Source organism: Gobio gobio, assembly GCF_949357685.1.
Source record: "Gobio gobio genome assembly, chromosome: 5".
In the NCBI taxonomy this organism is placed as follows: Eukaryota; Metazoa; Chordata; class Actinopteri; order Cypriniformes; family Gobionidae; genus Gobio; species Gobio gobio.
The window spans coordinates 55,009,470-55,021,673 of record NC_137101.1 but is presented as its reverse complement, the minus strand read 5'-3'; positions in this window follow the sequence as shown (position 1 = coordinate 55,021,673).

Genomic DNA, 12,204 nt, shown 5'->3' with positions numbered 1-12,204 from the left:
GAGAATAATTAACAAAGAAAAATAAATCCACGCCAAATCATTTCAGTAGTTCATCGCACAAGTAATGGAGTCAGTCAGAGGGATAGATTTTTTTTTTCAAAATTACAGAATTCAAATTATTATTCAACTAAACTACCAAAGTATCGCCAATGATTGGTAGCGGCTGATAAAAGCTGTTATTTTCACCATTGGCCATCTGCTGACTGTTTAAAACAGATCAGGGATGCGGAAAAACGTGTCCGACTGCAAATCATACTGTGTGTGAAGAAAATGTCTCGTGTTGAATTGAGGGCAAGATAACGCAACAATAATGCAGGCAGTTAGAAATAGCAACATAAAAGCTTCTCTATTTGACCCTATGAATCACCCGTAGCTCAAGACAGGGTTGCAGGTCTGCGGTTTTTCCCTACACTAAACATGATCTGTAGCACCTCTCATCCAGTAATCACACATAAATTGCTTTGTTACTTCTAAAAAGAATCAACATCTTTCCAATTCTGTCCATTTTATTACGAAATTCAAAGAATAAATGCAGTTTTGTCGCTCCTACATGTGACGTGACAGATGGCTGTAGCGCCTCAGTTCAAGCAGAGCACGAGTCCTCTCTAGCACTTTAAAGAGGTCATGAACTGAGAAATCAACTTTCCCTTGAGCTTTTGATATATAAAAGTAGGGGTGCACCGAAATTTCGGCCGCCGAAAATGGCATTATCGGTTTCGATAATTCTAGCACTTTCCCAGCTTTGCTATTGCCTGAGACATGATAATAATCAGTACAGTGTTGTGATCTGAGCACAGTGTTCATATCATTAGCTAGCGTATAAACAGTATATATATCTATAAGCTAACACTGTTCTCTCTCCGACACCTGCCGTTCTCCACTGGTTCTCCTCACACAATGTGTCTCCTCTAATCGTTGCTCTGTCTAATCCTGGCCTGTCCCTAATTGTGTGTCATTATTGTATGGCTGTGGTCTGCCATATGAGTATTAATACACATCTATAATGTCCTCAGCGTCTGAACTGTCATTGCGATCCATTGTTTTCCTCACCGCACTCCCTCCCGTTATGTCACGTCCGGATTTGGCGTTTTTAGATGCGGAAGTAAAATGTTCTACATGTATAGTTCCTACATTATTTTTCTATACATTGACTCACTGGGGTCTCTGAATCAATCGCTGTGAATCAATCGGTTCAATTGACTCGGAAAGTCGAAAGCTTCAGTTCTCTCATAATTATTATTTTTTTAATTAAATTTTCCAACAAAACATACAATGACATTTCACATCAAACAAAAAACAAACAGAAGTTGGGGAATACGCACAACAGATCTTAAACATTACATTTTGCTAATTACTTTTTTCAATACGAGAGATGTTTTAATACACTTTTAAATAACTAGAAATTGAATTCAATGAGTCATAAAATATTTTAAGTAATAAAAAGATATAAAAAATTTAAATGCAGGTGTGATATGCATTACTTTATCTTTATGAATATGAAACTTCCCAAGAAGAATAATTAACATTAATGTGTTATCAATTATATCAGATCCAGTATTACAGTCCATGAAGAGGATCATAGACTCTTCAATTTAATTATTTTGTAAAATATTTCAAAAACCACCACAGATATCCACTTCCAGAAGTCTTCTGAATATTCACAATTACAAAATAAATGTATGAGTTTCAGATTTGATTTTACTGAAATAACATTGTGGAGAGAAGTCTTCTTTAAACTGGTTAAGAAACACATTACATGGATAATACCTGTGCAGTATTTTAACATTAATGACCTTTACCGTATTTGGCAGTAAAAACATTACTTACTGACCAACTTTCTCAATTGAAAGTAAAGAGAAATATTGTTTCCATTTCAAAACTGCCTTTGGGCACCAACTGATATCTCGAGTAATGCCATTTCTGATGTAAGCGTTATTACACTTCATATCTTTATATTAACACATCAATAACAAGTTTTGGAGTCTGCAGACAAACTGAACTGTACCTGAGATTATCTTTCATTAGAGCCGCTCCTTCTGTTACTCATGAGTTTATTCTGTTACTTTACTCACACAGCGCTGATACATGTTAGATAAAGCAATGCAGAGTTACATTTAATAATACATCATTCATTCTGCGTCGCTTTAAACACTTTAAACGCTTAAAACACAAACCTTTCTCCAGCTGAATCACAACAGATGCACGAGCGCGGCGCAGCCTTATGACGTCATACACCAAGACCAAAATAAAAGTCCTGCTCAACCAGGCCTGAGACTAAAACCACAGAAGTGCAAACATTTATGTTCATAAAATATATTAATAAAAATAATGACAAAATTCAGATTTTCAATGTATTGATGAAATATATTTAATAACACAACGGTAAGTTAATAATACAGTTCACATTAAGAGTAAAAAAAAAAAAAATTAAAGCAATATAATTTTTTATGATGTACTTCTTATTACTTACTTTTCCATGTAGACTCACATCTAAATACACAGTATTTATGTTAATTTCTCATCCAGACGGTTCAGCCACTACCCATACGGAAATATAATATATGTGTATGAAATATCAATGTATGCGATATATAAAGTAAAAACATGAAACCTATTAGAAATCGGAACAATTCCATATTTTTACATATAAATGTATCCCATATATTATATATGTTTATGTATGTATAAAATATGTCTCGTATATGAAATATCCTAATATGCTCATATAGAGTAAAAAAATATATGCATATATTGACATATACCTCTATTCCACATATTATATGTTTAAATTATATGTGACAAATCACTATCACTGATAGTGTTTATTATTATTACTGACAGCAGTTTATTACAATTATATTGATAAGATATAAAAATGCAAAACTAGAATATACACAACACAGTTATTCAATTGAATATTCAATATAATTAATATTCTTTCAAATGTAATTTAGGTCTATGGTCTGTGTGTCTGCAGTTTCATGACATGACAACCATTAACAATGAGTAACTGGGTTTTTCTCACTGAGAACTAACTCACTGCCACTGTTTTTAAGTAAACATTTTTTAAAGTTGGATCCTTGCATATATGCACAGATGGGATTTCCATGTCAATATGGGTCTTTAACAGTCTTTGACATTTCTACTACAGAAAACGAGTCTAATTCAACTTTTATTCTGGCAGCCTTTAGATGTCTAACAGTTACGTATGTAGTATGTCTTTTATTGACGTCTATACAATGTCCAGAAAAGACGTAAAAAAAAAAACTTCATTCTGGCTCCGTTGAGGACGTCTTCTGGATGTCTAACAATTACGTCTTTTAGACGTGTTCTAGACAAATGTTTGCTCACTGGGAAATGGAGTCAAATTAAAACTGAAAAGACTGAACTAGGATTTCACAGGGGCTCTAATCATTAACGTTACTTTCGATAAAAAAAATATAATCATGATTTTTCATGAATAAATGTTATAATTATTGGGCAAACACCTTGGTATCAGCTCTTGTTTTCATCAATGGTATAGCCTAATAAATAACCTACAGTTAAAACTAATTTGGTTTGTCTTGATTAATTCGTGTTCATAATCAGTAAGATAAAACCAAAAGTTTCTAACAAGAATAAACACACATTAACCGTTAAATTATTATTGTAGTATTAATTATTTTTAACTGTCTTGAAACCATCCAAGCAGTGTTTTGCACTCAGATGTGACAGTGGAATTAATACATTACCTAAATGTGATTAAAGAGTCAAATTGTCATTTTCTCCTTAAATCTCTTGCGAGTTAACAATAATGCCTGACCAGTAAATTACTTTTAAATGTAAAAGTTTTACCATATAAAAATTGAATTGAGAGTGAATATGAACATGATTTATTGTGGTTCTTAAGTCAATACTTTAAGGACAGTGATTCTTTGTTAAAAAGGAAAAAGAACAGAAGTTCCCATGACTTTGCCATTAATCAAAACTTGTATCATTAGGACAGGCTCGTGTGATTTTACCACAATTGGTGAGTTTTCGATATAATCCAGCCTCACACTGGTACTCCTTCTCAATTTGAACCAGGTCATATTTGGCAGCTCTGCGACAAGGCAAGTGGAGCCACTTCCAGAAGTTCCTCTTGCTCTTTTTCTCCTCAATCTCAGCAGCACCAACAACAGGCGTCTCATCAGGCCAATAAGAGATGGTTATCCGTCGTCGTGTTGGTGGTATTTAACCCTCATGTCATCAGTATCTTTGATAAAATAAAAACTATCAATGTATGCATTTATTTGGTGATTTTTGAATTTATTTACTTCTAAAAGTACCATATTTGTCATGTAAAATATGCTTATTTTTATGTAATATAATTATTATTTTTTTTACTTCAGTAAAAATATTTTTTCCAGTAAGTTGAAACATTGGTGACATATGTTGGTATAAAAATAGCAATAACATGAAATATCAATAACCACTTTATGTATGTACTCACTGCTGCATAGGCTGAAATCTATAAACCAATGTTGTAAGTTTAAAATTTTATCACAAGTTAAAATTGTAGAATAATAAAAAATAAAAATAAAACATTTGTGTTGGGTGAGACTCAGGGGCGCGGGAAGTGGGGGTGCTGAGGGTGCTGCAGCACCCCCTGGTTTCAAAGGATTGCAATGCACATTTTTGTTCATTTACATTTATTCATTTTTAGGATTTAATCATTTATTTGTAATAAACATTTTAAGTGGCCCATTAAAAAGTATTATTTATATGTTGAATTATGTTTTTAAAACATAGCCTACATGAGGTCATATTGTGACCGTTGCGGTGTGTGCGTATAGAAAGAGCGGTAATATTTCCTCCAGTGGAGAGAGAGCGCCTTTCTGGAGATTCCGTTGATTTCTGAAGCTCATTCCGCTCAGCACCGCACGCTCAACCCAGAACTCCCTTTGTGACATTCTTGATCAAATATAGGCCTATCTGAAATAGGGCTGCCACAGACTAAGGTTTTTTGCTTTTATTTTTAGTAGGCTAGTTGTTCATTTAAGCCGTTGTTCACGCAGCGCGCCGCCTCCATGTCATTGTCTGTTATAGGCTATTTGCTTATTATTTATTAAATCCGGGCAATTTGGTTGATCAAATATTTATTAAAATTAAGATACAATGTATACAAAACGAAATTCAATGTAAGGCTTTCAACAAAACAAAACTTATTGCAGTAGCCTATTATTTAACTTATTGAAGACCCCCGTCTTCTGATAAAGGCTATGCATCTTATGTGTCCTGTTCACTTTTCAACGTAGCCTACATTTAATAAAAAAATAACATTATAATATTTAAACTGAAACTAAATAGCCTACGTGTTTTAATGGCTACAAGCAGTGTTGGGTGTAACTAGTAACTAAGTAATTAGTTACTGTAATTTTCCCTTGAAAAAGTAAAGAAAAGGGATTATTTTTTCTGTAATTTAATTACAGTTAGGCTACTTCTGAAGTAATTGAACTAAATACTAAATACAATTACATATAATACAATAATGGAATTAACATCAACATTTAAAGTCTAACTTTAAAATGCATGTTTTTATGTAGGGTAGAGTGGGGGAAAACGCCCCCCTTAAGGAAAATGTGAAATTACAGTGAAACAAAACATAAATGTGACTTGAATTGCCATCCCGGTTTTGAGTGACTATGGCAGGAGTTATTCACCAAATATTAAAATTGCGCAGCCTTCATAATTAATTAGTATTTTGACTGAAAATATTTTTGTACCAAATCTCTCAAAGTAAAAGGCAAGTAATGTATCAACATGTATATATATTAATATTTATTTGAGGAATGTCCAAAATATCAAAAATTTTACCATTTATGCAAACAATTAGTTTGTAACATGCAAACAAACATGTTGTAATAAATAAATAAACATTAATTCATTAGCCATTCACAGCCATTTTAACATTTATATTTATACATATAACTAAGCCATGCAAACAAATGTTGTAATAATAAATAAACAAATAAATAAATATATACATAAATAAACAAATAAATAAATACATACATAAATAAACTTTAATTCAGTAGCCATTCACAGCCATTTTAACATTTATATTAATATAACTAAGCCATGCAAACAAATGTTGTAATAATAAATTAACAAATAAATAAATAAATATATACATAAATAAATACATACATACATAAATAAACTTTAATTCAGTAGCCATTCACAGCCATTTTAACATTTATATTAATATAACTAAGCCATGCAAACAAATATGTTGTAATAATTAATAAATAAATAAATAAATAAATAAATAAATAAATAAATAAATAAATAAATAAATTCGTTAGCCATTCACTGTTCATCCATGCACATTTCGCAGATGAATTCCCCTCGAAGCTCATTGGAACAATCTACATGTGCCCACTTTTGGCACCCCTCACACCTGATCCATTCTGTATCATCTTTCTTCTTATTCTTCACTTCAGCTGCGCTTTTGCGTTTAACTTTTTTTTGTGTGCCTTTCTTTTGTGCAGCTATCTTGTCCACCAACATTTTTTTATATGGCGAGGAGGTCAGCACAGCTGAAGATTCACATGCCCTCTTTCGTGGCCTCTTGTTTTTTATTCTTGGCCTAGGGGACAGCTCTTCCAGAATCGAGGAGGGTGACTGACTCTGTCCTTTAAAAAGGAATAAAAAATACATTAGAATACAGAAACACACTGGGGCCTGTCAAAAGAACACACACACGCACACATAAAAAAACACAAAATTTAGTGATGAATAAGATGATGACGATGATGATGATGACAACAGTAATAGAGGTTGTAATACAAATTAAATTACCAGCTAGAGTGTGTTTTCAAATGACTGGAAGGCACATTATAGTAAGCTCTTTAAAATACATAGTTTTTATTACCATGTTCAGCTGGCCTCTGGAGACTTGTCCCAGGCTGTGGTTGGAAGTGGGCGCTAGTGCTGGGCACCACGGATGATCCACTGGGGCCTGTCAAGAGAACACACACACACACAATTTAGTGATGATGAAGATGACGATGACACTAGCCTTATAGTAATAGTAGTTTTAATTGTTTACCAGCACTTATCTCCTCCTCAATCTCCCTGCTGTCCTCAAGGGTTGGATCTGGCTCCTCAGTTACTTCGGCTCCTTCAAAGTCTTCATCTTTATAGACGGTCTTGTCAACAGGCCACATCCCACAGGCCTTGAAACCCTTTTGGCCCCTCCCCACACACGCTGAAGCTGAGTAGGCTTTATCGAAAAGCCCACACACAGCATAAATATCTATGCGTTGTCCTGGGTGAGAGGTCATCCAGTTATCTGCAGCTGTGTTGTATTTTGCCTTAAAAGACTTGAAAAAGGTGCGGTCTAATGGCTGCAGTGGGGTGGGATGGTAATCATTATCACCCCACGCTCTCTCGCAAGCAACACAGCCTCGAGGGTCTTATGCGAGTGGTGGCCATCCAATATCAGAATGTGAGGCCTCTGAGGAGTGCATCCAATGGTGTCACAAAAATGTCTCAGCCACTGGAGAAACAGTGTACTGTCCATCCACCCTGAGTCAGTCACTCCACCAATCGATCCTGCTGGGGCACCACACAGCAGGCGCTCATTCATTCTTTTTCGTGGAAAAATGAACAATGGTGGTACAAACAGCCCAGCGGCGTCCATGGAACAGGCAGCAGTGACAGTAAAGCCTCTTTCCGCACTTGTGACTCTGGCCACCTGCCTCTTCCCCTTTGAAGCAACAATTTTGTTTGGCGTCTGTACATTCTGGACACCCACCTCATCCATATTCCACAGACGGGTGGGGTCAACGTTTTCACCAAGCCTATGGAGCTCATCCTCATAAAGACGAAAGAACAGGTCCACCTTCGGTCTGTTGAACCCCACCATCCTAGAAATGCTCGTCGCCTGTGGAGTCCTGACAGACAGGGTTCCTTGTCTTCTTAGAAAATTATAGAACCAGTCTTTCCCTGCCATCTTGCGCTCTGAATTAAAACAATGGTTCAAGCCTAACCTCTCTGCCAGGTCATAGGCCAGCCTCCTTACATCAATCGTTGAAAGCCCAAACAATGCCCTCTCCATTGATTGAATGTGCTCAGTTAACTGGAGCTCGAATGATGACGTAAACACTGCTTTGCGGCCTAAACACTTTGATCCAGGCTCCAAAACCTTTTTATCCCTATGCCGCCTCAACGTCTTTGGGGGGACTCCAAATTGATGGGCTGCAGCCTTCAAAGCAGTTCCCTCTTCAATCGCTCTGATGGCATTTTGTAGAGCTTGCTCTGTATAAGCACCACTGTCACTTTTTCTCTTATATGTCCGCATCTACATGGAGAGAAAAAAAATATATATGAGGTTGAGATTTCTACACTAGGCCTTCATGGGGTTGATAATTTATGTATTTGTTCACCACTATCACCAAGACAAACAGAAAACAATAAATAAATATTAAACTTATAAATTTGTATATTTATGTAGTGAAATATATTCAATAAATGCATTAAAAGCCACTATGTTTTATCATTGGGTCACCTAACCACCTTCCATCAGTGAGCTAACTGTGCTATCAAGCTAGCCTAATGCTCACTTGAGGTAATTTTTTAATTTTTTAATTTTTATTTTACCTCCTAGTTATACTGCATTAAGTGTAAAACAAAGGATTTGATAGACAGAAATATGTTATTATAGTTATTATGATAGAGAGAAACTATGCCCTTTTGGGGGCGTTTTACCCCTCAGCATAGGGAGCGTTTTACCCCACAAGCTATGACTTTTTTAAAAAATGTTTAATTTTTAAAATATAATTATATTCCTTATAAATAACATTTCCTCTCAAACTACAGACTTCACTATTCATCTATCATACATCACTGTGATATCCTGCAGACCAATATTCTCTTAAACACTTGTTTACTAATATCTGAAAATTATAGCGCTTGCCATGTAATCCTCTTCTCTTCAAATACATCGCTGGTGTCAGCTTCTCCAAGGAGATTTGTTTATCCCCGTTGTCAACGAAGTGCATAGCAACAGTGAAAATGTATCCTGACTCCCTCTAGTGGTTATTTTGGGAAAAACAGGTGGGGGGCGTTTTACCCCAGGGGGGGGCGTTTTCCCCCACTCTACCCTATCCTTCTAACATTTGTAATACTTTGGTCAGAATAATCGATGTAGTTTTATATTATTTATTTTAATGAATTAAAAGAACCGTTTCAAGTCTATCCTTGAATCGCAGTCGAGGTTGATATAGATTTGGGAAGTAGCCTAATTCGTAATAAGTAATTAAATACATTTTGGAGAGAGTAATTTGTAGCTACAGTAGGCGAATCAAATTACACTATTGAAGATGTAATTATTAACTAGTAATTCATAACTTTTTTCGAGTAACTTACCCAACACTGGCTACAAGTAGGCCTATAGTATAGGCTACAGAGAAATGTCATATCGGAGCGGGATTTGAGCGCACGTCATTTTACCGGTGGGCGGTTGCTTACATGCTCTGGTAAGGTAGGCAGTTTTTTTGCGTCAATTTGTATTTCCTGTAAACCCCCCCCCCCCCCCCCCATCAAAAATCACAGCACCCCCAACCTAAAACATCTTCCCGCGCCCCTGGTGAGACTATACAAAGATGCCAAAATATGCACAGACAAATCTGACCGTACTATAAGGAAAATACAAAGTAGGAGACTAATCTAAGTAGACTAAGTAGGAGAGTAATCATTTATTTCTAACAAAAAAACATCACATTTCAATAACCCCCCCAAAAAGTAAATGGTACCAAACAGGTAAGAATAAACAATAAACCTAACAATAACTCAAACAAAAAGGAAATGGTAACAAAGAGGTAATAAACAATAAACTCAACCTAACTAAAAAAAATCCTTCATAGAGCAGCACTTATTTGGTCCTTCATGGACAAATTTGGGCATGAATATCTCAGGTGTAATCCCATTTTTTTTTTTAAATGTCATATCACTATCTTCGATAAAATAAAAACGATCAATGTATGCATTTATTTGGTGATTTTTGAATTTATTTACCTCTAAAAGTACCATATTTTTCATGTAAAATATGCTTATTTTTATGTAATATTAAAAAAAAATGTTTTTACTTCAGTTAAAATATTTGTTCCAGTAAGTTGAAACAGGCAAAACCTCAACGTTTGACATACTTTGGTGACATCTGGTGACATATGTTGGTATAAAAGTAACAATAACATGAAATATCAATAGCCACGTTATGTATGTACTCACTGCTGAAAAGATGCCAAAATATGCACAGACAAATCTGACCATGCTATAAGGAAAAGACAAAGTAGGAGACAGAGTAATCATTTATTTCTAACAAAAAACATAAAATTTCAACAACTCAAAAAAAGTAAATGGTACCAAACAGGTAAGAATAAACAATAAACCTAACAATAACTCAAAAAAGGAAATGGATTTTATTTTTTGCAGTCGAATATTAAAATCCTTTAAATACATCATAGAGATTTGTGACGTCATAATGTTGCGTCTTGGTGCTGACGATAATGAGGTCGAAAAAAAGAGAATGGATTGCCTGATGTCTTTGAATGAAAGAATTCATATCTAATAATATTTGATATGAGTTAAAGCGATTAACAAATCATGCATAAATTAGAAAAGAAGTGAAAAATAGTTTTGAGTGAAAAATCCTTGAAAAAGTACTGCCTCGCCTGTCTTGGTGAGTATATTGACGCGAACACGGATATATATGTCTTTAGCGAACGTAAACAGTTCCAACATCCAAGAGAAATCAGATACGGTGCATCAGGTCTTAAAGGGATAGTTCACCCAAACCTGTATGAGTTTCTTTGTTCTGCTGAACACAAAAGAAGATATTTTGAAGAAAGTTTGTAACCAAGCAGATAGAGCAACCATTGACTACCATAGTAGGCAAAAAAATACTATGGTAGCCAATGGTTGCTCTATCTGCTTGGTTAAAATCATTCTTCAAAATATCTTCTTTTGTGTTCAGCAGAACAAAGAAACTCATACAGGTTTGGAACAACTTGAGGGTGAGTAAACGATGACAGAATTTTCATTTTTTGGTGAACTATCCTTTTAAAGTGACAGCAGCCTTCTATATGCCTGCTGCTGGCTTACGCTGCTAATGTTAATCAAACAACAATAGAAAGAGAAAATCACTCACTGCTCTTGACTCAATAACTTAAGTAGATTTAATAAGAATCAGTGTATATTACCTTCATACTATGACATTTTTTTATTATTTATATTTATTATTCAATTATTTAATATTTCATTATTCCCTATTGTTTTCTTTTGAATCTTTCTTATTATATTTGTCCTAGTATTTGTTATTAGCATCTTAATTCTTATTTGATCAACAAAGATAAAATAACCAAAATAGCTATATTGAGAAATATACTATCTTCATAATCATATACAATTATTAAATAATATGTGGAATAAGATTTTTGTAATAACGCCCAACCCTAGTAATGTGTGTGTGTGTGTGTGTGTGTGTGTGTGTGTGTGTGTGTGTGTGTGTGTGTGTGTGTGTGTGTGTGTGTGTGTGTGTGTGTGTGTGTGTGTGTGTGTGTGTGTGTGTCTATGTTTGCGCTTTCTGTTGTAAATGCAATTAGGTTACATAGTATATGGCCAAAACATATGTCTGGGAAAGCATATTGGATTGTTTACAATATAGCAAATATTTGGCATTTGTGTATGTTGATTCAGAGTTGGCGTTATCTCCGCAGGTGTTGGGTCATCTGAAATCTTCGTAAGAGGCGGGAGCTGGCTCAATCCCACTGTAGAAACAGAAAAGCAAACAGAAAATAATTAGCGTAGCTGCTCTTCATAACATTTCAAGTAATAGATGCGCATTAGTCCAGCAGCTTGATGTCATGTGAAGCTGTGGAAATCAGGATGTTCTGTGGCTTGACGTCCCGGTGCAGGACTCGCGGCTCTCACAGTGTTTCAGCGCAGTGATGAGCTGCACCAGCACTTTCTTGGCCAGGCTCTTATCAAGAGGGCTGTTCTCCTCACTGAAACTCTGGAGATCTTGACAAGGAACAGGCCGCTCCAGGATCATGGTGTAGTGCGTGGGATGGTCAAACCACTCCACAACACTGCATGAAAAGTGGGATTTTCGTCAGTATGTGGCACTGTAGATTGCCATGAAACTTCAGGTTTACGACTGTGCACGGCAATTTGCAGGCA